The sequence below is a fragment of the Tamandua tetradactyla genome, chromosome 6 (assembly GCF_023851605.1).
Source record: "Tamandua tetradactyla isolate mTamTet1 chromosome 6, mTamTet1.pri, whole genome shotgun sequence".
NCBI lineage: Eukaryota > Metazoa > Chordata > Mammalia > Pilosa > Myrmecophagidae > Tamandua > Tamandua tetradactyla.
The window spans coordinates 89,725,633-89,752,294 of record NC_135332.1 but is presented as its reverse complement, the minus strand read 5'-3'; the positions used below and the strand labels follow the sequence as shown (position 1 = coordinate 89,752,294).

The 26,662-nt window shown below is 37.5% G+C and overlaps 1 protein-coding gene across 7 annotated transcripts in view; it reads right to left on the bottom strand.

Annotated features, from left to right (window-relative positions):
* Nucleotides 1–26,662, bottom strand: part of SPIDR (scaffold protein involved in DNA repair) — a 757,458-nt gene that overhangs the window by 475,270 nt on the left and 255,526 nt on the right. The window contains exon 1 of one of the 7 annotated variants that reach the window (XM_077166727.1): nucleotides 21,986–24,965. The exons of the other annotated variants lie outside the window; for them this stretch is intronic. The gene's annotated coding sequence lies outside the window, so the exon portion shown is untranslated. Of the gene's footprint in view, nucleotides 1–21,985; nucleotides 24,966–26,662 lie in introns of those variants that run through there. 7 annotated transcript variants of the gene reach the window in all.

Genomic DNA, 26,662 nt, shown 5'->3' with positions numbered 1-26,662 from the left:
AGCGTATAACAAAAGGTCAAGAATCACTCAACTTTTAGTAAAAGAAAATACACACATACATACATACATACTACAGCTGACAGAGTTTACTTTTAAACCTTCAAGGTCAAGTACCTACCTGAACTTATTTTCCTAGGCCTGTCCCTCTGTGTATCTGTTAATATCTGAAGATCATTATCTTTGACACCTAATTTCTTTTTTTTTAATTTGGAATTTTCAGAACTGAAATTTAAGCCAGAAAATTGTGTTTGGTTCAAACACAATCAAATGGTAAGCTGAGTTCAACAGAAATTTTTAATAGTTTTTTGGGCCTACCATTAAAATCCTCCTTAATTTGCAAATCACTGAAATGACTGATTTATTTTGGATCTACTAAAAATAAGTGAATCAATCTGGCTAGAATACAGATTCTATAGGCCTACATAATGAAACGGTTTGATGTTTTCTAAAAAAACAAAAAAATTCCAACTAGACTACTGCCACATTTTAAACTTGGAAATCTCAAATGCTTTGAGTGCATTTCCCCCTCAAACTGCCTAAAACCTGGTTAGTTAGTAATGCATACTAACCACATTCCCAATCTCTCCATAGTATAGGGTGAAATTTTCCTGAAGAGTTACACAATGATAGATTCTGCTTCTTTGAAAATGAAAATGGCAATTTAGAAGATTAGTCTATGGAATTTTTAACAAAAGTGATTTTTCTATTATTAAACTTTTTCAGTTAAGAAAAGGTTGAGAACTTCATTATTTATCTTCTTCTCCCCTCAGGTCTCCCACATGGAAAGCAAGCATTCTAGCACTGAACCACCTGTGCACCCCATTATTTATCTTTAAAAGCAGCTCTGGGTGAATTCAACTCCCAATGAAATGAGGATTTTTAAATTAAGTTGATAACATTATTTCGGGAGTACATTACATAGTGGTAGTTTAAATATTTTCATATTTGCCTCCATTTTCCACAATTAATAAGCTTTATAATGAAGGAATAAGTCTTTAAAGACAGTATCTAATATGTGCTAATAATCTGATATGTTAATTCTTCCAAATCACCATATCATTTGATAAATCATGGCTCCTAGCACAAAATGGGTTCCTTTTGGCACCAATTCATTTAAAAGAAAATTTAATTCACAGTCAAATGAAGACAAAGAGACATTCTAGGCAATACAGGAAATAAAAAGACATCTTTATGTTGGTGTAGAAGAAAAAAGAATGGACACTTGAGTCAGAGAGACCTGGCTTTAAATTCTAGCTCCAGTAACTATTTGTAGTGTATCCTGGATGCATTTTTAACCTCTCTGAGCATCAAATTTCCCAACCGTAAAAGAGGAATAATGATACCTGTTCCACAAAGCATCATGAGGATAAAATGAGAGTACAAAAAACACTATATAATTCCTAAGAACAGAGATAGCAGCTTGTTACACTTACCCCCAATGCCTACCATTGCCTGTAGTTAATAAGAAACCTTCCCATCCTTACTCATCAAACATTTATTCCATGTTTACTTTGTACCAGACATTTCTATAGGGTGGGGACAGAAGAAAAGTAAGACGTTTTTCTTGACTTCAAGATACAATATTGAAGAAGGATGGAAATCACTTAAATCTGTGAGATAAAGAATTATAGGGGCTACAAAAGATATGCAATATGGGAGGACTCACAGGGAGGGATGGGTCCAGTTCATGGGTGCATTAGCTAGGGCTCTCTAGAAAATAGAATCATTAGGAGATACATGTAGATATAAAATTTATAAAACTATCTCATGTAACCATGGGAATGTAGAGTCCAAGGTCCATAGGGCAGGCCGCAAGCTGGCAACTCTGATGAAGGTCCTCAACAAACTCTCAGGAGAGGGTGGCTGGGCAACTGTGGGAATGTAAGTATACAAGGTCTGTAGGGCAGGCTGCAAGCTGGCAATGCCAATGAAGTTCCTCAACGAATTCTCAGGAGAGGCTGGCTGGATAACCATGGGAATAAAAGAGCACAAAATCCATAGGGCAGGCTGTGAAGCTGGTGACTCCAATGAAGGATCTGGACTATCTGCACAGGAGAGGCTTGCCAGCTGAAGCAGGAAGAGTGACTGTCTCTTCTGAATCCTCCTTAAAAGTCTTCAGGTGATTAGATTAAGCATCACTCTTTGCAGAAGACACTCCCCTTAGCTGATTACAAATGGAATCAGCTGTAGATACAGCCAAGGTAATCATGATTTAAGTCCACGAAATGTCCTAATAGCAAGAAACAGGCCAGCACTTGCCTAACCAGATGACTGAGCACCATGACCTGGCCAAGTTGACACATGAACCTGACCATGACAATGGGCAAGGAAGGTTAATGGAAAAGTCTTTCCAGAAGACTTTCCTTGAAAATGAGTAGATTATTTCACAGGTTTGGAAGAGGAGGGCATTCTAAGCAAAGACAACAGCATTAGTAGAAAGATGAAAGAGAGAATAACTGCCATGTTTGGGAACTGGAATGTGATTGGTATGGCAGAGACAGAGGGTGGGCCACATGAACAGCTGGGCTAGAAAGTTGATTTCTCCAGAATAGTTCCAAGCAGAGGACCTCACTTCCAATTCACCTGGTACAATCTAGACATCTATTAATGAGCTCTGTTTATTTTTATTAGAGAAGCTGTGGGTTTACACAACAACCATGCAAAACATACAAAATTCCCATTTACCACCCTACTGATAATATCTTGTATTGGTGTGGAACATTTGTTACAACTGATGAAAGCACATTTTTTTATAAGTGTACTATTAATAACAGTCCATGGTTTAACTTAGGATTCACTGTTTCGTGGTACAGTTCCATGGACTTTTAAAAACACTTTTATTCAATTAATATCTATTCTATTACAATACACCTATACATTACCACCTATTCTATTACAACCTAACATTTCTCCTTTCAACCAAATACATATTTTAGGGCTACTGAGTACATTCACAATGTTGTGCTACAATCACTATCATAAATCACCAAAACCTTTCCATTATTCTAAATAGGAACCCTGGGCATTTAAGCCTAATTTCCCATTCTCTATCCCTACCCCATCCTCTGTCAGTCTATATTCTAGATCCTCACTCTATGAAACTGCCTATTCTAATTATTTCATATCAGTGAGGTTATACAATATTTGTCCTTTAGTGTCTGGCTTATTTCACTCAATATATACATATACAATGGAATATTATTAAGCCACAAAAAGAACTGAAGTCCTGATACATATGACAACATGGATGACTATTTTTGCAAACATAAATAAAAATCAAATAGTCTGGCATTCAAGGCCCTCCATTACCTTAATTCTTCAATCTCATTTCCTGCTATTCCTCCAATAACAAAGCCTAACTCAACTATACTAAATGACTGAAATTTTCCCCCAAAGCTGCCCAGCCCTCCAGAATTTTTCTATATTATTTCTTTTACTTGGAATATCCTTTACCCTTCTTGCCTACCTGGCAAACAATGACTCAGTGCTGAAGGCTTTATTCTAGCATCCTTTATTTCGGAAGACTTTTTCTCCACCAACAACATTCTATTGAGTGAATTTTACGTGAGCCCATATCAGTATCTACCACCTAGATTCTACCATTGATACTTTATTGCACTTGCTTTAGCATGTGTTAGGGAGACATTTTTTTTTTTAACCCAGATTGCTGACCACACCCTCCTTTTTGTCACCACTATACATTTTACCAATTCTATTATTGAATTGGTATTTACTACAACTATTTGCATATATATCTGTCTCTTTGGAAATGTGAGTGCCTGGAAAGTCTGGATCCAATAATATAGATTGGCATACAGATATTTACTATGAAGGGCAATATTAAATAAACCTTGAGTAAATAACTTACTATACTTCTTTGTCTGATCTCTAAAAAACAATAGCAGAAAAAAATGCTTTTCCTCCCCCAATATTACCTTTCCTTTATGCTTTGGGAGCCTTAAAGGAAACTATTCTGTCGGAACAGCAACAAAAGGGAAATGAATTTTGCACCACTTCTGCAGTTGATAGAGAAGGAAACTAAAGAGGTTCCTTCTGCCTTCTGAGGAGAGCAAACATATTTCTTACCACATTAGATTTTACACACAGAGAAGGAACCTATAGGAGATTGTGACCAAATTTATACATTTACTTATTTTTAATAGGTGAACAATCCTGTTCTGACCCCTTGTTGTGCCTATGAAAACATTTTTTCAGGACATAATCATGAAATCAACTCTTTCACAAAAAAGATGAGATTAGGAATACACAATAGACTTACAGTACATAAAACAGGAGAGAGTGGAAAGTGAACAAATATGGCAGTAAGTTTCCTCCCATTCTGTCAAAGAAAAAGACTCTCCTAAAATGGGGGGGAGGGAGAACAGCACAGCACTGTAAAAAGTAAAAACAAATAGATGAAATAACAAAGCAACTGTTGAAAATTAATGAAATTTAATTAATAAATTCATTTTAATTAATTAATTGATTGATTGAATTTAATGTGACCATCAGGAAAATAGCACTGGACATGAAAGTGTGAGGAAATATTTTCTTTTCACATGTATTGTGCTCCCCAAATGATTAACTATTAAATGTGCCCCTAGAAGAAGTCCTTTCTAAATTGTCCCCTTCATAACTGTTCTTCAGAACACCAACTGCCTATCATGACACAGCAACCAGGCTCCTGCAGGGGACAGCCAGCTTGTGATTTCCTTCTAGACTTTCTCAATTCATATGTGATGCAATGGTTAAGTGTTGCAATGCATTTATGGCTTTAGATAAAAAAAAATACAGGACATCCAAGACAGAAGTGGCCAAAAAGAGTAGCGCCCAGCACAAAGTTGTTCCTACAAAGGAAATTGCAGTTTCTAAAGATGAAGAGGAAGTCAAGAGGGAGAATTAAGTGTCTTAAGAAATTGAGGGGATTTTGAAGAACCTAGTTGTGGTCTCAGTAACAGTTAAAACATTAAGTACTATATTAAAATTATCATTAATTATAAACACAAAACTTTAACAATAAAGTTTGGATTAAAACTAGCCCACAAAAATCAATTTCTGTCTATGTAACTGTGGTCTTGTTAACAGAACTGCCTCTCTCCTCTAGTTCTTGCAGAAATCTTTCCGGAAAAGTATCTGATGATTTAGACTGAAAGGCAGAGAGGAAAAGAAAATTCTTCAGTCAAATGTTCCTATGCTCTGTCAGGATCATGGTTGCTTTTCTCTTCATTTTATGATGTCCTGCAACATCCTCCTCACATATAAACCCACTCACCAACTGATATAATAAATGGCTATCTTTTCTTAAAGTTTCTCTATTTCCATTTGCCCAGGAAATGTATCCTACTCACAGAGAATATATCATCCATCAATTCTCTGGCATTATATGAAATAGTCCAAGCTGTTATTTTTAGTTTTTCATAATAAAGCCAATCTCTGGTAGAAGTTGTTTCCATCCCCTTTATCTGCAGGCATTTCAACCTCAATATCCTATCTACTTACCTCCCTTCTTTAAATTTTTATCATGCCCAGAACTCTTTTTCCTGATTCTTATAACACTAGCAGAACTGATCTATTATCAAACTGGGAACAGAGGTATTGTACATATAGGTTGCTTTTTGATCAACAGTCTATATAAATTAATAATGGTATTAATAAGAAGGCAATTATTAACAACTTTGCATGAAAGAAGGCCACATGTGATTTTCTTTTCAGTGTATGGAAGGTGAGCATGGAGCTTATGCAAACATGCACTCTTCTCTCTTGCCATCAAGACCAATAGCATGCTTCCCTCCTGGGAAATGCCAAGAGACTGGGCATTCTCTCTTTTTCTTGATCACTATTCCACTGAAAATAATCTGAAATCAGTAGTGGGATTTCCCTAGAAAAATAAAATCATAATTTTGGCTTCTCTTTCTGACTCTGTTAAAATCCCTGATTTCTGTCGTCCTACAATTTCTAACTTGGTTTTGAATGCCTGTGTTTTTATTGCCTCCATTTTGCCTACTTGCCAATTTTTCTTCAGCAACCTTTATTTTCCAACTACCATCTCACAATTCCTTCCTTATTTTCATTCATTTAACAAATATTGAGTACCAAGTATTCTGCTAGATGCTGATGCTACAACAGTAAGATCAAGCTAGTTATAGACAAGGAAATAATCTGTTACAATATAGCACACTAAGAAGTGCAATGCAAAGATAAGAAGGAGGTGCAACAGGACACATAAGAAGAGGACTAAGGCACACATGTGTGTGGGGGGGTGGTACCTTAGTCAAAGAAGGCTCCCAGAGAGAGAGAGGGGCAGGAAGAATTTGATGTGGAAGCTAGGACACACCACAGGCAAGCAAGGTACAATTCCAGTCAACCACTTAACTTCTCTTTATTGCCACTATCTTGCCTCATAACAAATTACCACTAACTTAGTGGCTAAAAGCAATACCCATTTGTTAGCTCACAGCTGTATAGGCCATAAGTCCAGAAAGGTATAGCTGAAATTAAGGTGTCAGCCAAGCTCAGTTCTCTTCTGTAGGCCCTGGGGGGAAAATCTCCTTCATTCAGGTTGTTAGCAGAGTTCAGTTCTTTGCACTTGTAGAACTGAAGTGCCTGTTAACTCCTTGGCTGTCAGCAGGAGGCCATTCTCAGCTCCAAGATGGCACCCACATTCCCTGCCATGCCCCTCCATTTCCAAACCAGCAACAGCACATCAAATCCTTCTCCTGCGCAAATCTTTGTCTTCAAGACCCAGATTTAAAGGGCTCATGAGATTAAGTTAGTTCCACTAAGGATAAACTCCCTTCTTAAAGTCAACTGTGCCACATAACATTTCCTATAAACTCCATCACATTCACAGTCTCAGGGACTATGCAGGGCATGTCCAGCAGGGGCAGGGAGCTCAGGGACCATCTTAGAAGTCTGCCTACCACAATTTATAAAGAAAATACAAAAACATGGCACCAAACATTTGACATCAAAGAATTCTACAGCACTGATTAGAAGAGCACTTAGGTTTTTCCTCTCTATAAGGATTTTTTTTTCTCCTCAATTCAGTTTCTCTCAAAGTTAAAAAATTATAGAAATCCTTCAAATCTATGCTTCCGTCCTGCGATACTTAATCCAGTCATTATTACAAATGACTAAGGTATATTAGAATATCTCAGTCACTCTCACATGATAAAACTGAACTAATTCCTCAAAAATTGCCATACTACCTGGCAATTCTACTTCTAGGTATATACCCAAAAGATTTGAAAACAGGGACTTGAACAAATATTGGCATACAAATGTTCATAGCAGCATTATTTACAATATCCAAAAGGTGAAGCAACACAAATACCTATCAACAGATGAATGGATAAACAAAATGTAGAATATGTAATCAATGGAACATTATTCAGGTGCAAAAAGCAATGAAATTCTGATACATGTAATAACATGGCTGTTCTAGTTTGCTGGCTGCTGGAATGCAACATACCAGAAACTGAATGGCTCTTAAAAAGGGGAATTAAATAAGTTGCTTGTTTACAGTTCTAAGGCTGAGAAAATGTCCCAATTAAAACAAGTCTATAGAATTGTCCAATCAAAGGCATACAGGGAAAGATACCTTGGTTCAACAAGGCCAATGAAGTTCAGGGTCTCTCTCAAGTGATAAGGCACATGGCAAACATATAGTTTATCTCTCATCCAGGAAGGCACATGGTGAACATGGTCAGTGTTCCTCTCTCATCTGGAAGGACACACAGCAAACATGGCATCATCTGCTAGCTTCTTCTCTCCTGGTTTCCAGTTTCATGCAGCTTCCTGGGAGGCATTTTCCTTCTTCGTCTCCAAAGGTCGCTGGCTCATGGACTCTCTGCTTCATGGTGCTGCAGCATTCTCTGCTCTCTCCGAATCTCCTTCATTCTCCAAAATGTTTCCTCTTTTATAGGACTCCAGAAACTTATCAAGACCCACCCAAATGGATGGAGACATGTCGTCACCTAATCCAGTTTAACAACCATTCTTGATTAAATCACATCTCCAGGGAGATGATCTGATTTCAGTTTCAAACATACAGTACTGAATAGGGATTATTCTGCCTTTATGAAATGGGATTTAGATTAAAACATGGCGTGTCCAGGGGACATACATCCTTTCAAACCAGTAAACCAGCACAATGGCTAAACTTTGAAAAAATTATGTTGCGTTTAATAAACCAGACAGAAAATGATAAATAGTATGATTCCACTTGCATGAAGTATCTAGACTAAACAAATTCATAGAGATAGAAAGCAGATTAGAGTTTACCATAGACTAGGAGGAAGAGAAACAGAGTTCCTACTTAACAGGGTAAGTGGCTCCTTTTTCAGATTTCCATTATACAGCCAATCAGTATAGGATTTCAGCCTTGGAATGATTATCTTATATGCCTTTTGCTCTATGTTCTCATTTATGTACACACTGAACTGAAACAAATTCATTGATAAATCTTAACAACTCATGATTCCTCTCCATTTGTCAAATATTCTTAGTATCTATTATTGGATCATTGAAAAACACTGGTCAGTCATATCTCCCTATTGTTTTCTTTCCTCTCTTTCTCTCTGCACATACAGTCCCCTAACCTACACACACCTCCCAGGAAAATCCCCAACACGGCATTCTCCTCTTCATGAACTATAAAAGCCCCTTAATCCAGTTACAGGAATTCAAAGTCCCTCATCCCAGCATCCAAGGCCAATATTCAGCTGCTTCTCAGACCCCAAACTTCTATTTCAAACTCTGTGGTCCAATTCTAAACCACATCCTTAGCCTGTTAACACAGCACTTCTCTGGTCTTAGCCCTATGCCTTGGCTCAGTTGTTCTCACTGTTAGACATACCCTAGCCTTGAGTAGTCAGTTCAATAAAGACTTTTCTGATTACTCTCATTCCAGAATGAATACTGATCAGTTTTGCTTTCCTTGGCACCATATTACACAGTATTATCTTTACCTTGCTCTAGTGTCCAATCATTTTGTAATAAACACATTTTACCTTTCCTACTATATTGCAAATTTCATGTGTATATAGGTATATATAGTTATTTTAAAAAAATATATATGTATATCTTTTTCATAATCATAACACTTTACACAGCATATATTAGAAACTACACAAATTATCCCTTTTTTCCATAATCCAAAGTAAAACTGCAGTCTTAACCTTTCAATTCTTTTTACAGTCTCTTTCTCTCTTCCTTTGGAGAAACAATGTCTTCAGAATAGAGGTTAAAAAACTATCCACAAATCATGGTCTTTCCATTAATGAAGTAATAGCAAAAATAATAGCCTGGAATTTCATACAAGTAAATTTATTTAATGTTTAAAAGCAAAGAAACATCTCAGAATAATCTCCTTCTAGACATAGAGGTGGCCTCCCAAAAGAAGTTTAAAAACAGGAACAGGACCGGGACTTGGAAACAGGGCATTTTTACATGCAAAATGGCGTATGCATAACAGCTGCTTTGTTTCAAAATTAAAAGACTTGGGGGGGGGAGCGGGCAGGAAGCGGAGTGGAGACTTCTGTTTCCCAGCCGGTCGCCATTAGCAAGAATTATTCTTCTGTCTCTAAGTCCCTAATTAAAACCCATGTTTAATCTTTAAAACAAAAAAAAGTAAGACACTTGGAAACAACCAAAAAGTCCATCAATAGTGGAATGCCTAAATTACAGTATAAACAATCATAAAAAGAAATTCTTCCTCTAGAACCGTAAGAAGGCTTCAAGGCATGTTCAATAACATTTTGAAAGCAGAGCAATGTGTACAATATGGGTATAGCATTATAATACTGCATTGTATGTGTATAGTATATTATAGGGAGCATAGTATGTATATGTGCATAGTATTGTAGCATTTGTGTAACATATACAGTATGTGAATAATATGCATACTACATATATAGCATATTATGAGTATAGTATGCATATAGTATGTATCTATAGCATGTAAGTAGTATAGATATGTGCAGTACATGTATAGTATGTGTATAACATGCAATGTATACATCATGTGTATATAGTATATAGTTTGTATTTAGTATGTGTATAGTATATATAGTATGTGTGTAGTGCACGCATAGTATGTGTATAGCATGTATAGTGTATGCATACTGTACACACAGCAAGGGTTTATAGCATATAGTATGTGTATAATGTTCATAGTATGTGCATACTGGGTATAGTGTATAGAGTATCTGTATAGCATGTGCACAGAATATGTTTCCATTTGTTGGAAAACATATTTTTAATATACCTTTTTTTTTAACCTATGGAAGAATTTAATAATAATGCTTACCTCCTAGGGAAAAAGGAAGTCGTATGACAGCAGTGAGGAACTGCACCCTTTTCCACAACATGTGAACCTTGTAAAGGTAGCACCTACAGGAGCAGAGCTACTTCTGCAAGGGCAGGGATGGGGCCAATTTATCCTTGACTTGTTTTAAAGTTTAGTGCCCAAGAAGATGCTTGATGCTTCATGAAACAAAAATTTATATTTCTTCATGTAATCCAGGTTTGCTAGCAGAAGAAATCAAGGTATGTAGGATAGTACTGCTCCCCAAACATTTGTGGATGCTTTCTTTTGTTTATAGATACAGAAGCGCTGGGTCTCTCTCAGAGGGAAAAAGTATTGTGCAGGGCAAGCAGATAAGTAGGCTGTGCCAGCACAGAGGAAGGCACCTACCTCTCAGTAAAAACTGTTCATCTGCCACCTAGGTAAGTACACATAGGAAAAACCTGAAAATTCACCTGAGAGTTTACTTATGGATCCAAGATGACTACAAAAACTCAAAAAAACACGGCTAAAGAGGAAGCTCCTTTTTTAATAGCATTTTTGGATTATGAGGCCTGCCTTGCTAGAAATGTCACTGAAAAAGGCTTCCTGAGAAAAATACTGAAATCATCATTTGTAAGATTTGCTATGACTAAATGAAGGCTGCATATATTCTGAGTGAGAATTCCATTTATGAACTGAAGAGAAACTTGGGCCTGCCAACTGGTAATTAAACAACTGAGTGGACTGAACCAATTAGTGGAGTTAGTCCCTAATCCAGGGTTAGGGTCTACAGCTTATGCATAAGAAAATCAAAATTTGCTTTGAAGTTGTTAGATCAAAAACATTGCTTGGAAAGATAGCCAGAGTTTTCCTGATAGTTTTTGGCCAAGATTAGGCCAATATAATGGCAGTCATTTCCTGGTGAGCTTCAACTAACAGCTACCAGGAGACTAAAGCTGCAGAGTCCAAGTCCAGGATGCACGAGGTAGAGTCCTCTCTGAACCTACAGGAACACACAGCTCACAGCAACATTTGGCTTTTTAAAAGCCTGATGTCCAAGAAGGCAGAAATCATTCAAGAGTTTGGAAGAGGAAGGGGCCAGCTCCAAGTCTACACAGGATTAAATGTGACCAGTGGCTACTCTAAACAAAATGCACAAAATAGCTCCATCAAAAGCAAGTGGTTTATTTCCTAATTAGAAGAATAATATTTTATAAGAGCAATAACTGCACACAGAGAGAGTTTGTTTATCCTTTTCCATGTCTCCCTGAACACAATCATCCAAGAGTACTCAGAACTGACTCCTGCCTTCAAATGTGGGTAGTAGACTCTCCACAGGCATATTGGTCATCTTCTTTTATGTTCCGAAGATAAACTGAAGAACTCTGATTTTCCTTAATCTGCTACCTCAATAGAAGAAAGAGAAATAAAAAGCAAAAACCAGCCTCGATACCACATTAACAACAGGTAGCCAAAGTCTCCCAACTATAAGGTAAGCTGTTGTCCCCACACTGAATTACAGTCCAGAGCATTTTTCTGCTCTTCTAAAGTGCAAAATCACAAAGTAAGTGTTTTTAAAAATACCATTTCAGTGGTGTGAATGACTGTGACTATGCTGCCAAACATGCACATCATTGAAACATTCTATCGCTGTTGATCATGGAAGAAGGAAGAAAAGAAAATGGGTGTATTCGGGTTCTCTAGGGAAACAGAACCAACAGAAGATATCTCTAAATATGAGATTTTATAAAGGTGTCTATGCAACTGTAGTGATGCACAAGCCCAAATTCTGTAGGGCAGGACACAAACTGGCAACAACGATGAATGTCTTTGAAAATTCCCAGGTGAGGTAGTTAGCTGAAGGAAAGATGAAAGTTCTCTCTTCTGACTGTAGAAATTTTCACCTCTCCTTTAAAAATCATCAAATGACCAGATCATATCCAACTCTGGATTAAAGCCAGCTAATTAGATTCTCCCACTCTCTTTAGTTGACTGTAGATGTAATCAACCACAGATGCAATCAACTGACATGATTTAAGTCCATGGCAGTAATGGTTAAGCCAGTGCTTGCCTGACCAGACAACAGGGCACCATCACCTGGCCAAGCTGACACATGAATATAACCATCACAGTTCACCCTTTGTCCACTTGGCAGCTATACACATCACCTTAAACCATACTTATATCTCTAAATAGAACACAATTATAGACATATTTTACAACTAACAATACTCACACACAACCAGAAATGAATAAATCTCTCCAGTATAGGGTGCAAGTCCTTACACTTAAACGTCATATCCTATAATTTAAATACTATACCATGAACAACTCATATCATATAATAAGGGTACAAGATAGAGAAGAAAACAAGATATTTGCTTTATGTACAAAACAAACACATTTATAACAAAGCAAGGAAGAAATAGTCATACCATTATCGTTCTCATTTCTGTAACTGGTCATGTGGTCCTCGTACATGTTTGGCATTACCTTCTTCCAGTACCCAGTCTATGCTTCCTTTACCTTCAGCAAGCACTTGAGCTGATCCTGGTTCTTTGGTGGGGTGACCTAAACCTTCAATCCTGAAGGTTCTGGGTCATTGGTAGTCCTCCCTGGATTACGTGCCTGGACAAAGCAATTCAGTTTTCTATTGACTTTAATCACAAGGTATGGTATACTAGGAGATGCCCTAGAGGATCTCTTGTACTCCAGGAAAATTCTTCTATATTTCCATTGTATAGTTGCAGTCCTATTTCCCCTTGATAGTTAGGACCAATCATTTCACCCAGTACAGTACTTTCTCCCTTGTTAGTTGATTCAGAAACAGATTTTCTTAACAGGAGGGGGTGCTGCAACTTGCAAATACCAAAAATGCCGCAACATCTTGGTAAATGGATAAGGGGAAGATTCTGGAAGAAATGTGAAAGATTCAATCAAAAAGTCCTTTGTTTTAAAGAGATTATTGGTAGAAATATGGACTCTGAAGTTATTTTCGATGATGCCTTAGACAGAAATGATGAATGTCATTAGAAACCAGTAGAAAGGCGAACCTTCTTTTAAAGTGGCAGAGAATTTGGCAAAATTGAGTCCTGGTGTTGGATGGAAGGTAGAATTTGAAAGTGACAAATAGGGATACTCAGCTGAAGAGATTTTGAAAGTAAATGTGGAAAATACTACCTGGCTTCTCCTTGCCACTTATAATAAAATGTAAGAGGAAAGGGATAAGCTATGAACTGAACTCTTGGGTACAATGAGACCAGAAATTGATACTCTGGAAAATTCTAGGCTTCCAGAAAGTGATACCACAGAGAATAGTGTCCTCTGTGAGGATTTAACCAACATGGAACCAGACAGCCATTTCAGAAAATGCTGGGTTTGGAAATGCAGTTATCCAAAAAGGATATGTGGAAAGTCCTATTGTCTGACAGGTGTGACACCAGTATGCTGTGTGCTATTTCTTGCAAGATCTGTATAAATGGAACCACTGCCAGTCTCAACTATAAGGGACAGACTGAAGGAATCAAAGACAGAACCATGAAAGCTAGTTTAGAGTCAGGAAATCTCGGGACAGAACAGTGGATCCACTCCTGCGTGGAGAGAGTGAGTTTGCCCTGGATACAGGGCAGGAAAAAGTTTGTCACCTCAGGCCTCAGAGAGGGTGAAGCACATCTCCCAGGACTGGAGACACTCTGGCCACCATCCTACTGTTCTGAAGAGTCAATTGAGCATGTGCCCTGGAGATGGCAGAAAGTTAGGCTGCCACCCAGATGCTTGAGAAGGGCAGGCTGAGCACAAGGTGGTCTGCGCATGCTGCGACCCTCTTTCTAGTGTTCACAGACAGCAGAGCCACTGTATAAGCCTTTGGAAAGTATGGGACTTCTGCTCTGTCAAGCCTCAAGGATGAAACATCAATCTGTAAATGACTCTCAAACTTTGAAATCTAACGGAGTTTGCCCTGCAGGTTTTAGGAACTGTTTGAGGTCTTTGACCCCTGTTTTTCTTCCAATATCTCCCTGAGGAAATGGGATTATTTATCCTATGACTGTCTCTCCTCTGTATATTGGAAGGAGATAACTTGTTCTGAGTTTCACAGGTCCACAGCCAGAGGAGAATTTTGCCTTAGGATAAATCATGCCAGTGGCTGATTTGATGAGATTCTGTACTCCTTTTGACATGGTATTGTATTTGCGTTGTTTCTGAAATGGTTTAAGGCCTTTGTAATATTGTGATGGAATGAATGTATTTTGTATACGGAAAGAACGTATCTTTTGGGGGTCCAAAGGGCAGATAATGTGCTGGTTTGAAATTATTATGCATCCCAGAAAAGCCATGTCTTCTAATCCAATCTTGTGGGGGCAGACCTATTATTGGGTGGGACCTTTTGATTAGGTTGTTTTCATGGAGATTTGACCCAACTAATCATGGGTGGGACCATTTGATTAAGTTGTCTCCATGGAGATGTGACCTTGCCCATTCAATTTGTTCTTACTGGAGGCCTTTAAGAGATGGACATTTTGTAGAGGACACAGATGTTTGAAGATGCAGAAGGAAAACACCTCAGGAGATGTCAGGGGCTGAGAGAACTGTCTGAAACCAGAAGCTGGGAGAGAAGGGCCAGCAGACATCACCATGTGCCTTTCCATGTGACGAAGAAACTCCAGACATGACAGGCAGTTCTTGAGTGATAGTGTTCTCTTGTTGATGCCTTAATTTGGATATTTTCATGATCTTGGAACTGTAACTGTAACTTTGTAAATCCCCTTTGTAAAAGTCAATCCATTTCTGGTATATTTCATTCCAACAGCATTAGCAAACCTAAACAATGGGCAACCAAGAAATTAAAGTGTGTGAAAAATTCTTCTGCCTGGAACACACACATACACACACACACACACACACACACACACACACACACTTTCATTTCTATACCTTTTAATTCCCTCAGAGATGCTTTTGCCATGTGAGTTAGCCTTTGGAACTCATTTGGGGCATATTCTGTTATGACCTCTGATCAATCACTCCTTTGTCAACTCTGTAGTTATAGAAGAGTATCTGGGTTGACCACTTGAAGGACTTGGTAAGTCCCAATTTGAACAGGTGTGATCCTGACCAGAGAGAAGCACACAAATGAAGACAGTGGATGAGGTCTGACTGCCTCTAACAGAAACTGGGAGATACAAACTCTGTAGGGCACATGCCAAGTCATCAAAATCTCACTTAAGTTTGCCTGCAGTGCTTAAGCTGATTTTCAAGGAATGTGAAGAAAATAATTCAAATAAATTCACCTCCCATTCGTGTCCCTGCAGAAAACGTAAAACTAAGATCACTATCCTCTATTCACCAGTTTTTTGTTCCATTTGGCCCCTTGGTGATGGCAGAGAAGCCACTCTCCCAGGCTCCCCCACAGTAGCTCTGCCACCCAGAACTAGGACTGGGTTCCCAAACAACAGAGATCTCAACCCCATGGTTGTCAAAAGAGATGCTGCAAAAGTTTGAAACTAAGATTTTTGCCAGAAAATGATAAAAGAGGTGGTATAAATCTTTTCTCTAATGTGCCAAGGTAAATAATATAAAACAGAACTATACTAAAAATCTGTAAAAGTAAAAGGGTCTTAGACTTCTTTGCCTCATTCCCAGCACCAGATGTCCACGACATCCCAGTCATGCTAAGGTTAGTCCCTTAAAAAGAAACCAAAATTTACAAAAATGTTCACTCCAAATGCTTCCAGCTACAAAATCTAGGGTAATTTATTATTATTATGAATTATCTTAATAATGGAAAGAGAGAACTCAATAAAAGGTATGTGTTAGCCTACATCCTAACTTGCTAAATATGAATATCTGTGGGCAAAACTAAAGCCCATAAAAACAGAAACACGTTCTATGAAAACAGATAAAATCTTTAAAAATGTTCCCATAGGAGTAATATAAGGGTCAGATAACGCTCTTGTGAACTGAGAAATATATTCTAATTGGATAATCTAAGTCTATGTCATTACATATTTAGAAAGAAATACAGGGCAAAAAGCTGAGGTTTTTTGATATCACTTTCTCATCACAAACTGTTGTCAGAAAGGTTAAGTAGATCTTAGTCTTAAACCTTGATTTTAAATTAAGAAAATTTAATTTAATCATGTTAGATCCTGTCTCTGGCCGCAATGGGAATGGGACAAACGTGGAGAGCGAGAATATATTCTAAATCTATCAGTTCTGATAAAAGGTTATTTGGGGAAAAACGAGATATTTCCCTAATATTTATTTCTTTAAGGATTAAAAAAGTAAAATGGTCCACAAAAAAGCCAATATACTTGTTAACAGATTTGGCAAATAAAGATGCCTACTCTCACTAGGTTGGAGAAGCAAAGATGAACAGAAAGAAACTGAACCAGAGAGAGCACACCACGGACCTGCTGAAATTTATGCACACTAATCTATGAGCACTACACACATGAAATCTCCTCCCGATTTCCTTCCGTAATTTTTTTTCAGAACTCCAAATTTCAGACACCAAATTTTTTCTTATAAGTGAGAAACAAAACAAAAGCACATGTTTATGGAAATGAATATGAGGCTTATTGTGCTTTCCTTCTTTGAAGTTCAACTCAATTAAAAAATAAACAAAAATTATATGGTATGGAAAATAAATGCTATCTTGCTTCATCAGACCACAGAAAGAAAATAACCTGAAATCAAATAGGAATCAGAGAGTAAAAAGATGATAAATGAAAGTGTGACTTAAGCAAATTTTCTTTTTCACTTATCTTTCTTAAACCCCTCCACCACCTTCACACAAGTATCCTACCTCATGAGATATTTCAAGTAACTACAGCATACATACTGGGTGGACCAGAGTGCTGATATAGTCTCCCACACAGTCAAGATAAGTATAGCAAGTTCTGACATGTAGGCTTGGGAGTGGGTGTTGAGGTATGGGAACCTGCTTGAATTATTTTCCCTCCCTCAGATCCAAACACCAAAGTATGCCAAGGTCACAAATTTGATGCAAGACTCTGAGTAAAATATAAACAAGAAGGAGCTAGTCTGGAAAGCTTAATTTTTCCCATATTAGTCTAGCTTATAAAGTCACACTTTTTACCCTATTTCTTAATTTTCTACTCATTAAAGAAACAAAATGTTTTATATGAGCACTCAATCTAAATTGACTGGGAGAACACAGAGGATTCTTCTCTTATGATTTAATTCATAACTGATATCCTCATTCTGCTGCTTACCAACAAAGTAAGCAGAAAAGTTTTTAATTAGACCAATAAAGTAGGCAAATAAAGGTAATAATACCCACCTCAAGAATGCTGCTATGGAGCTCAAAGGAGGAAATATACATAAAATAGATTTTGCAGTGCCACCACATATTAGGTAGCAGAGTAAATATAACTGTCATTACCGTATACATTTTAAAGACTAAGTTCAGTATCCAAACATTTTTAGAACTTTATGTACCTATTGATCTTACTTTAGATATTAGATGGAAACCGCCAATCCCTGCAATGTGCTGTCTATTCAATATTGTTTTCCATTAAAGTTTGTTTTAGAAACCCAAGTTATAGAAGTCATATCCACATTACATTCACATATTGAACCCAGCAGACACATAAGCTTTGTTAAAGAGCAGACTATTTACAATTTAATTATCATATGAAATACTGTAGGTTTTCAAACAACCAAGCCATGTGACTATAGATGTTTATTACACATTCATTTTCTTAACTGTTTTTCTTAATTAAGTACAAAATCATACTCCTTTTAATTTTTTCCATGGCTGAAAATATATGTCAGAAGGCACATTTTGTTTGGTGTCCTTTGAATGGCAAGACTCTATTCTTAGCTACCATAAGAAAGAATCAGTATCGAGCATTCTGAGTTTTCACTGAATGAGAAATTAGATCCCATGGTGACAGCGCTGATCTCTTAGCTTCTTCCCATTACCATCATTTCAGAAGCAAAAACTATCCAGTAAAAGTGGATGAATTAAAATGAATAAATACAGAATCAAAAACCATAATACCAACAACTTTGTTTTCATCATATTGTCTTTACTTCTACAAGAACTGAATGTTTAAACAACTACCGTTAGTTATGTTTTTATCTAGACGTAGGTAATTAATTCATTAAATACATAAACTCAGTATTTTTTAGTCTACAACTTACTCCTGAAACCCTAGTAAACTGAACTTTTTGTTGTCATCAGTTTTTTAAATCTACACCACCCCTTGCCAGTGTGACCTGCACTCAATTAAGTCATCACTCAATCCACCGCATCTCTGGCCCCTGGGAAACTTGAGGTTAGTTTTACAATAAAGGGCACTATGGAAGCAGGGAGAATGTTATTATAAATAAGACCATATAACAGCAACCAAACTCATGTGAGGACTACAAATATACACTTCAAAAAAGTGGAAATAGAAAACTCCTTCAGCATTTAAAATTCATTCTTTGCAAGAAATTCCTGCATATCTAATCTACATGAAAAATATTTAATACTGTTTTAGCAGTCCTTGAAATGCTGTAGTAAGAAATGAATATTTTTGCCAAAGGAACATTTAGTGGGAAAATAAGGTTTTTTCCATTCAAGATTCACTGAATTATTTTAAGAAACCCAGGCCATATAACCCACCCAGAAAACAGCCCCAAAGGAATATGTAAATAAAGCCTTGATAAAAAATGTTTGGCTTTAAATATTTAATAAATATCTGTAAAACCATGCATTTGGGATTTATTCATATTTTGTGTGTGTGAGTGTGTGAGGCATAAAACAGATTTCTAGTCATAAACACTTAATTTGTCAAAAATCTGACTTGTAACTATTATCTGGTCAGAATGTGAGTACTTAGTGAGCACTCACAGCCAGACATCATGCTAGATTATAGAAGTACATTAATAACGAAGAAAGACATAGCGGCCAATCACAAAAAGGAAATATTAATCATCAATTAATTAATATAAGCAAATGTATTTTGCTTATATTAACCAGATATCAGCCAAAAAAGACACTAGTGGTAAGTAGTCTTTAAAAGCCTACATTGTTATCAACAAAAACTTATCACCTTGGTTATACTCTGGAATGAACAGACAAAAAAGGTTATTCCTAGAGGATTGGTGAGGTAGTTATGAAGCAAGATATTTCTTCATTTACTCATTCACACGTAAAGAAATTAAACAGTCTTAGGAAAAATTGCTTAAATACATAATTTCCACACAAAACTGTGACATGCCAAATTACATAATTAGCTATAATCCTTAGCTTTCTGTTTACTTATTTCATCTCATCCAAGCATACCATTGTACAAATTTAATTTGTACAAATGTAATCTAACAGGTGAAAGAGAAAACCCAATAAATTTAATACATGAGGAAAGAATCTTGAATACAAAAAGGTCAATGCATTTTTCGTGGTTGGAAAACAAAGACAGTAGCAATCAATCAAAAGAAACTAGGGAATCATTAATCCCAATGAAAAAATGAATAAAAAGCATAAAAAGAGATATATCTTGATAGGTACACACTCCTCATGAAAAGTTATATTTTTATTGCTTCTAACCCATTTTCTCCAATTCTTAATTCACACATGTAATTGAGAAAAATGTTTCCTAAATACACATCTTCTTTAGAAGTATAAAAGTAGTAACTTGAATAATAAAGCAGGGTCAATGTGGTGTATGCTATATTCTAAACTGGTATGATTATCAGAGCTGTTATATTTTACAGTTCAAGCATGGGAGGTCAATAAGAATGCAATGAAGGCATTATTTGTATACAGATGAATTATTTGTATACAGAGTCCTAAAAAAGAAAACCATAAGCCTGAAAAGTAAAAAGGACTAATAAACTTTTTATAAAAGAACTAGTTACCCATACCCAGATATCATGCAAAGACAAGACAAACATTCCTCATGCAGTCAGAATCCACAGTGAAACTTATCTGAATGAACTTGACCCTGGTTGGCAGCAAGCCAGTCATCTTCATCACTGAATGACTTAACAGAACACTGTGTTCTTGGCACAAGCACAAAAAAAGTGTTGAAATCCATGCTGAAAAGAATCTCAGTATACCTTTTAAATCAATTTTTAAAAATAATGATAAAAGATACCTTAAATACAAAAAAGGGCTTTCAATGTTTGTTATACATTTATTTTAGATAATTTTATACCCTCACACTCATTTTGGCCACTTTCAGTGCTTCCCTGTACAATCCACTGACCCCTCTCCTGAGAACACTAAACACAAGCTCTGGCCCTCCTCCTATTCCACAACTCCTCCAGTGCTGTACCTGGAAAATTCCATGGCACCCTAAGCTGGCATACCAGGGAGGGACAGCAAGTAAAGCCAGAAACAATGTGTGACTCACTTCCGCGGAAAGCCCTAGAGAAAAATATAGGCCACAGTTCAGTCTTCTCACGCAAGGCAGTTCAACCAGGTAAAAGGTAGGAAGCTTACATCATTCTCATACATGATAACTCAGCCGCAAAGGTGAGATGCAAATGAGAAGGCAAGTAAAACACAATTTGTCAGAGAGTCTAAATACTTTCTTCCAGAAAAAATTTCAGTATTTTCCTTCAGTTTTTGCCATCTCCCTGCTTCAAATTCCAATTGTCCCAAAAATGCCATCTTTGGTATACACTGAAGCAGTTCATTCCCACCATTTGCAAAAGCAGTTCCCCATAATTTGGGGAACCATGAAACTTTCAGCAATCTACACTGGCAAAGGTCACTAAAAAAATGAAAAATGTATATGTATTCATCTTTTAAAAAAAATTTATTTAGTAATTAAAAAAATTAAGAACAAACAAACAAAAACATTAACATATCATTCCATTCTACATATATAATCAGTAATTCTCAATATCACACATAGTTGCATATTAATAATTTCTTAGAACATTTGCATCAGTTCAGAAAAAGAAATAAAAAGACAACAGAAAAAGAAATAAAATGATAACAGAGAAAAAAAAAGATTATACACACCATACCCCTTACCCCTCGCTTTCACGGATCACTAGCATTTCAAACTAAATTTATTTTAACATTTATTCCCCCATTATTTATTTTTATTCCATGTGTTCTACTCATCTGTTGATAGGTAGATAAAAGGAGCATCAGACACAAGGTTTTCACAATCACACAGTCACATTGTGAAAGCTATATCATTATTCAATCATCATCAAGAAATATGGCTACTGGAACACAGCTCTACATTTTCAGGCAGTTCCCTCCAGCCTCTCCACTACATCTTGATTAACAAGGTGATATCTACTTAATGCGTAAGAATAACCTCCAGGATAACCTCTAGACTTTGTTTGGAATGTCTCAGCCATTGTATTCATCTTAAACCATCTATTTTTCAGTCTTAATTCTGAACCACTTTCTCTTAGGAAGAAATCAGTTATTCCTTTACATAGGAACAAACAGGCATGTAAATCCTTTAACTCTGAACATAGTAGTAAAATGTTCAAAGATATTTTAAACACTAATTCTTACAAAATTATATTAAAACTTACTCTTTCAAAATTAACACTTGTTCACCTTATGCTTAAGTACATTTTAAGTAATATAAAAAAACAGAAGGTCAAAGAAAAATAATTAAAATATATATGGTTTTTATCTTGGAGTGCACCCCTATGAAGCTTATTCCTACAAAGAAGAAGCTAAGCCTACTTATACTTATGCCTAAGACTCACCCAGAGAACCTCTTTTGTTGCTCAGATGCAGCCTCTCCATCCAAGTCCACTCACTACTGCTCTCCCCTCTATGTGGAACCTGACTTCCAGGGGTGTAAATCTCCCTGGCAACTTGGACCTGACTCCCAGGGATGAGCAGGTACCTGGCATCATGGGATTGAGAAAGGCTTTCCAACCAAAAAGGGGAAGAAAGAAATGAGACAAAATGAAGTTTCAATGGCTGAGAGATTTCAAACAGAGTTGAGAGGTTATTCTGGAGGTTATTTTTATGTATCATATAGATATCTCTTTTTAGTTTTTAGTATATTAGAACAGCTAGAAGGAAAAACCTGAAATTTGTTGAACTGTATTCCAGTTTTGAAAACTACTTTATACATATATAGCTTTTAACAATTTAGAAAGTCTTGACACTAGGATTATGAAAACTAAGAAATGACCACCTGATAAGCTTTAGAAAAACAATTATGCCTAGACAGAAGGAAAGGGTAATGACAAGAAGTCTATCTTTTTCCATAGGATATATTTAGCATATATGATAATATGCATATAAGGGGACACTGGCAGACTCAATGAAGAGTAGGGTGAGTTAAAATGGAATAATTTTTTTTAACTTTTTGTTTCCATTTAATTTCAGACATAGAGAAAAGTTTCAAGAAAAGTATACAGAGTTTCTATATAGTCTGCACCCAGCTTCCCCTAACATCTCACATAACCATGTTACAATTCAGAAAACTAAAAAATTAACATTGGGAAATACAATGTTTACTGAGATTTCTCCAGTCTTTTCCCTAATGTTTTTTCTTTCTACCATGATGCAATCCAGGATGATACATAGCATTTAACCGTCACATCACCTGAGTCCCTTCCAATTTGTGACAGTTCTTTTGTCTGTTATGAACTTAATGTTTTTGAGAAGTATTACGCAGGTATTTTGTAGAATGTCCCTCAATCTGAGTTTGTCTGTTATTTTCACCCAATCAGACTGAGCTTATGAGTTGTGTGGTGATGTACTTTTAGTTTAGCATATCAGACAGCACATAATATTGATGTCTTATTATTAACATTGATCACTCAGCTAAGATGTCACATGCCAGGATTCAACACTGTAAAGTTAACAAATTTCACTGTGTAATCAATAAATATTTGGGAGAAAATACTTTAAAACAATACAAATATCCTGTTTATCTTTAGTTTTACACTACCATTCATCAATGGATATTGACAGCAGTGATTATAACCATGATGGTCTAAAGAAGATTTTCTATTTCCCTCTTCCTGCTACATTTATTAATTGAAATCCTTATATAAGCAAGAGTTCTTGAGTTCCAGGAAGATGGTGGAATAGAATAGACTGCGTTCACCGCTGCTCCAAGGAAAACCTAGAGAAGGGATGGGAGAGTGTGCTGGTTTGAAAGGATGCATGCCCCCTAGAAAAGCCACGTTTTAATCAAAATCCCATTTCATAAAGGTACCACCTCAGATCTTGGGAGAGGGTGAGTTTGCCCCAAAGCCAAAGAATGGGCTTTCCACCAGGTTGTAGTGGAAGAGTCATGCCGCCTCAGGTCTTGGAGAAGGTGAAGCACATTCCTTGGGGTTTGGGGAGAGCCTGGCTGCCACCACATGGAGGGGCTAAGCATGTGCCCCGGAGATGGCAGAGAACCCAGGTGCAGCCTCGATGCTTGGAGAGGGTGAAGCCTAGAAAAAAGTGGTCTCCCCAATGTCCCCCAAGGTTGCATTCGAAGACAGGAGGGCCTCTGCATAGGCCCTTGGAAAGGGTGGGACTGTCGCTTTCAGAAGCTCTGAGGATAAATGATTCTCAGACTTTGAAATCTAATGGACTTTGCCCTGCGGGTTTTCGAAACTGTATAGGTCCAGGGACCCCTGTGTCCATTCCTCCCTATGGAAATGCGTATATGTATCCCATGACTGGTCCTCCTTTGTATGTTGGCAGCAAATAACTTGTTCTAAGTTTTCAAAGGTCCAGAGCCAGAGAACTTTGCCTTAGAACAGACCATGCCTGTAACTAACTTTGATAGGAGTTTGTACTATTTCTAACTTTGTATTTCATTTGTATTGCTACTGAAATGGTTTAAGGATTTCTGATATTGTTATGAAATTAATGTATTTTGTATATGGGAAAAACATGACTTTTTTAGGGACCAGAGGGTGGAATGTGCTGGTTTGAAAGGATGTATGCCCCCTAGAAAAGCCATGTTTTAATCAAAATCCCATCTCATAAAGGTATAATAATCCCTATTCAATACCGTATGTTTGAAACTGTAATCAGATCATCTCCCCGGATGATGTGATTTAATCAAGCGTGGTTGTTAAGCTGGATTAGGTGATGACATGTCTCCACCCATTTGGGTGGGTCTTAATTGGTTTATTGGAGTCCTGCAAAAGAGGAAACATTTTGGAGAAAGGGAGATTCAGAGACAGCAGAGCAGAATGACATAGCCACAAGAAGCAGAGTCCACCAGCCAGTAACCTTTGGAGATGAAGAAGGAAAATGCTTCCTGGGGAGCTTCATGAAACAGGAAGCCAGAAGAAACTAGCAGATGACACTGTGTTTGCCATGTACCCTTCCAGATGAGAGAGGAACCCTGACCGTGTTCACCATATGCCTTTCCAGATGAGAGAGAAACTCTGACTGTGTTTACCATGTGCCCTTCCACTTGAGAGAGAAACTGTGAACTTCATCAGTCTTCTTGAACCAAGCCAGCAAACTAGAACAGAGGGTGACTGAGACGGTGATTCCAGGGTGTAAGTGACCTGGTAGAGTCTTCTGTACCATATAGGGAGGCCCTGGCTTCAAAAGCAGAGGAACTAAGATGCAGAGAACCAGAGAGCGTCTGACTGGTGCAAACAGCCTAATGTGGAATCCAGGAGCCCTCAGGAGTGCATAGATGGGGAGACAGGGACTAGGAAGTAAGCCAAGCCTCGTTCCTTGAATGTGCTAACCTCACCGGCACAGCCCCATGAACTGTGACCCACCTGACCCACCCCCACACTCCAAGTGCCCCTGTCACACCAAACATGGGTGTGCATACCCACCCCACACCCCCACCCTAAGCACGAGGATGCTTGCCACAGGCTAACCCAGCTCTCCTGCAGTCTTACCATGAACTCTCCTGAGAACTACCTCCCCCTGCAGGCACTTACCTCCATACTCAGGCTACACCTGCCCTCAGACCATACATTCCTGGAACCCCACCCCACCCCACCGCACCAAGTCCTGCCCATGTGTACATCACTTTATGGTCCTCCCAGATCTGTGCATGTGCATGGCTCCCAGTCACACCCTCCAGCCTGGGCAAGAACCCACTTGGGCCACATCTGCCCCCAGCCCAAAAATGCACAAACTGAACTGCTGCCTGAGCTTGGCGCATGCACATAAAGAGTCCTGCGCCCTAGACCAGTGAACACCAGGACCCTATCCCCCAGATGTGAACACCCATACAGCCATATCCTCCAGCTTCTGGGTACCCACACTCAAAGGCACCAGCATAACATCCCCAGCCTGCGCCTATACCTGCACTGCAATGTACCACTGCACTATTGTGCATCGCACTGTGCCCCGCATCCTGTTCCACAACCATCCCACAAATACAGGGCTTTAGATTACTAAAGGAAATCAATTTCCAAAGTAAACCATTCAAGATATTTAAACACCATGAAGACAGCAAAAGACCACTAAGCATGTAATGATGCAGATATAGCCCAACCTAACCACCAAATTAAAACACCAGTGGAGAAAGAGACACTGGAAAAAACTAACCAAAGATGTTCACATAAATCTACCAAATAAAAGAAATGGGAAGGCTAATGACATAAAGGAGATCAAGAAGACACTAGAAGAGCATAAAGAGGAATTTGAAAGAATAAATAGAAAATAGCAGATATCACAGAGATTAAAGATGATGTAGATCAAATAAAAAATATACTAGAGACTCACAACAGCAGATTTCAAGAGCCGAAAGAAAGAACAAGAGAACTAGAGGACAGGACACCAGATTTCGAACATAAAAAACAGGAAATGGCAAAAAAGATGGAAAAATGTGAACTGGATCTCAGGAAATGATGTACAAAATAAAGCGCAAAAATATAAGAATCATTGGTGTCCCAAAAGGAGAAGAGAAGAGTAAAGGGCTAGGAAGATTAGCTTGGGATATAATGGGGGAAAACTGCCCAATCCTTGTAAAGGACATAATGATAAGAAGGTGGATTCAAGAAATGCATTTTCAGTATGCATTTAATTAGTAAGACTAAACTTACTAATTAAAAGATACATATTGGCAGAATGGATTGAGAATTGTAATCGCTAATAAGAGATTCATCTTAGACACAAGGATACAAATAGATTGAAAGTGAAAGGATGGAAAAAGATGTTCCACACTAGTTGTAACAAAAAGAAAGCAGGAACAGCTATACTAATATCAGAAAAAAATGAGTTTAAAAGTAAAGATATCATAACAGAGAAAGAAGGGCACCATATACCAATAAAAGGGACAATTTACCAAGAAGAAATAACAATCATAAATGTTTATGTTCCCAGTTAAGGAGTTTCAAAGTACATGAGAAAGACATTAGCAAAACTGAAGGGAATGACAAATGTTTCAACAATAGTAGGAGACTTCAATACACCAGTCTCCTGTATAGAAAGAATAATCAGACAGA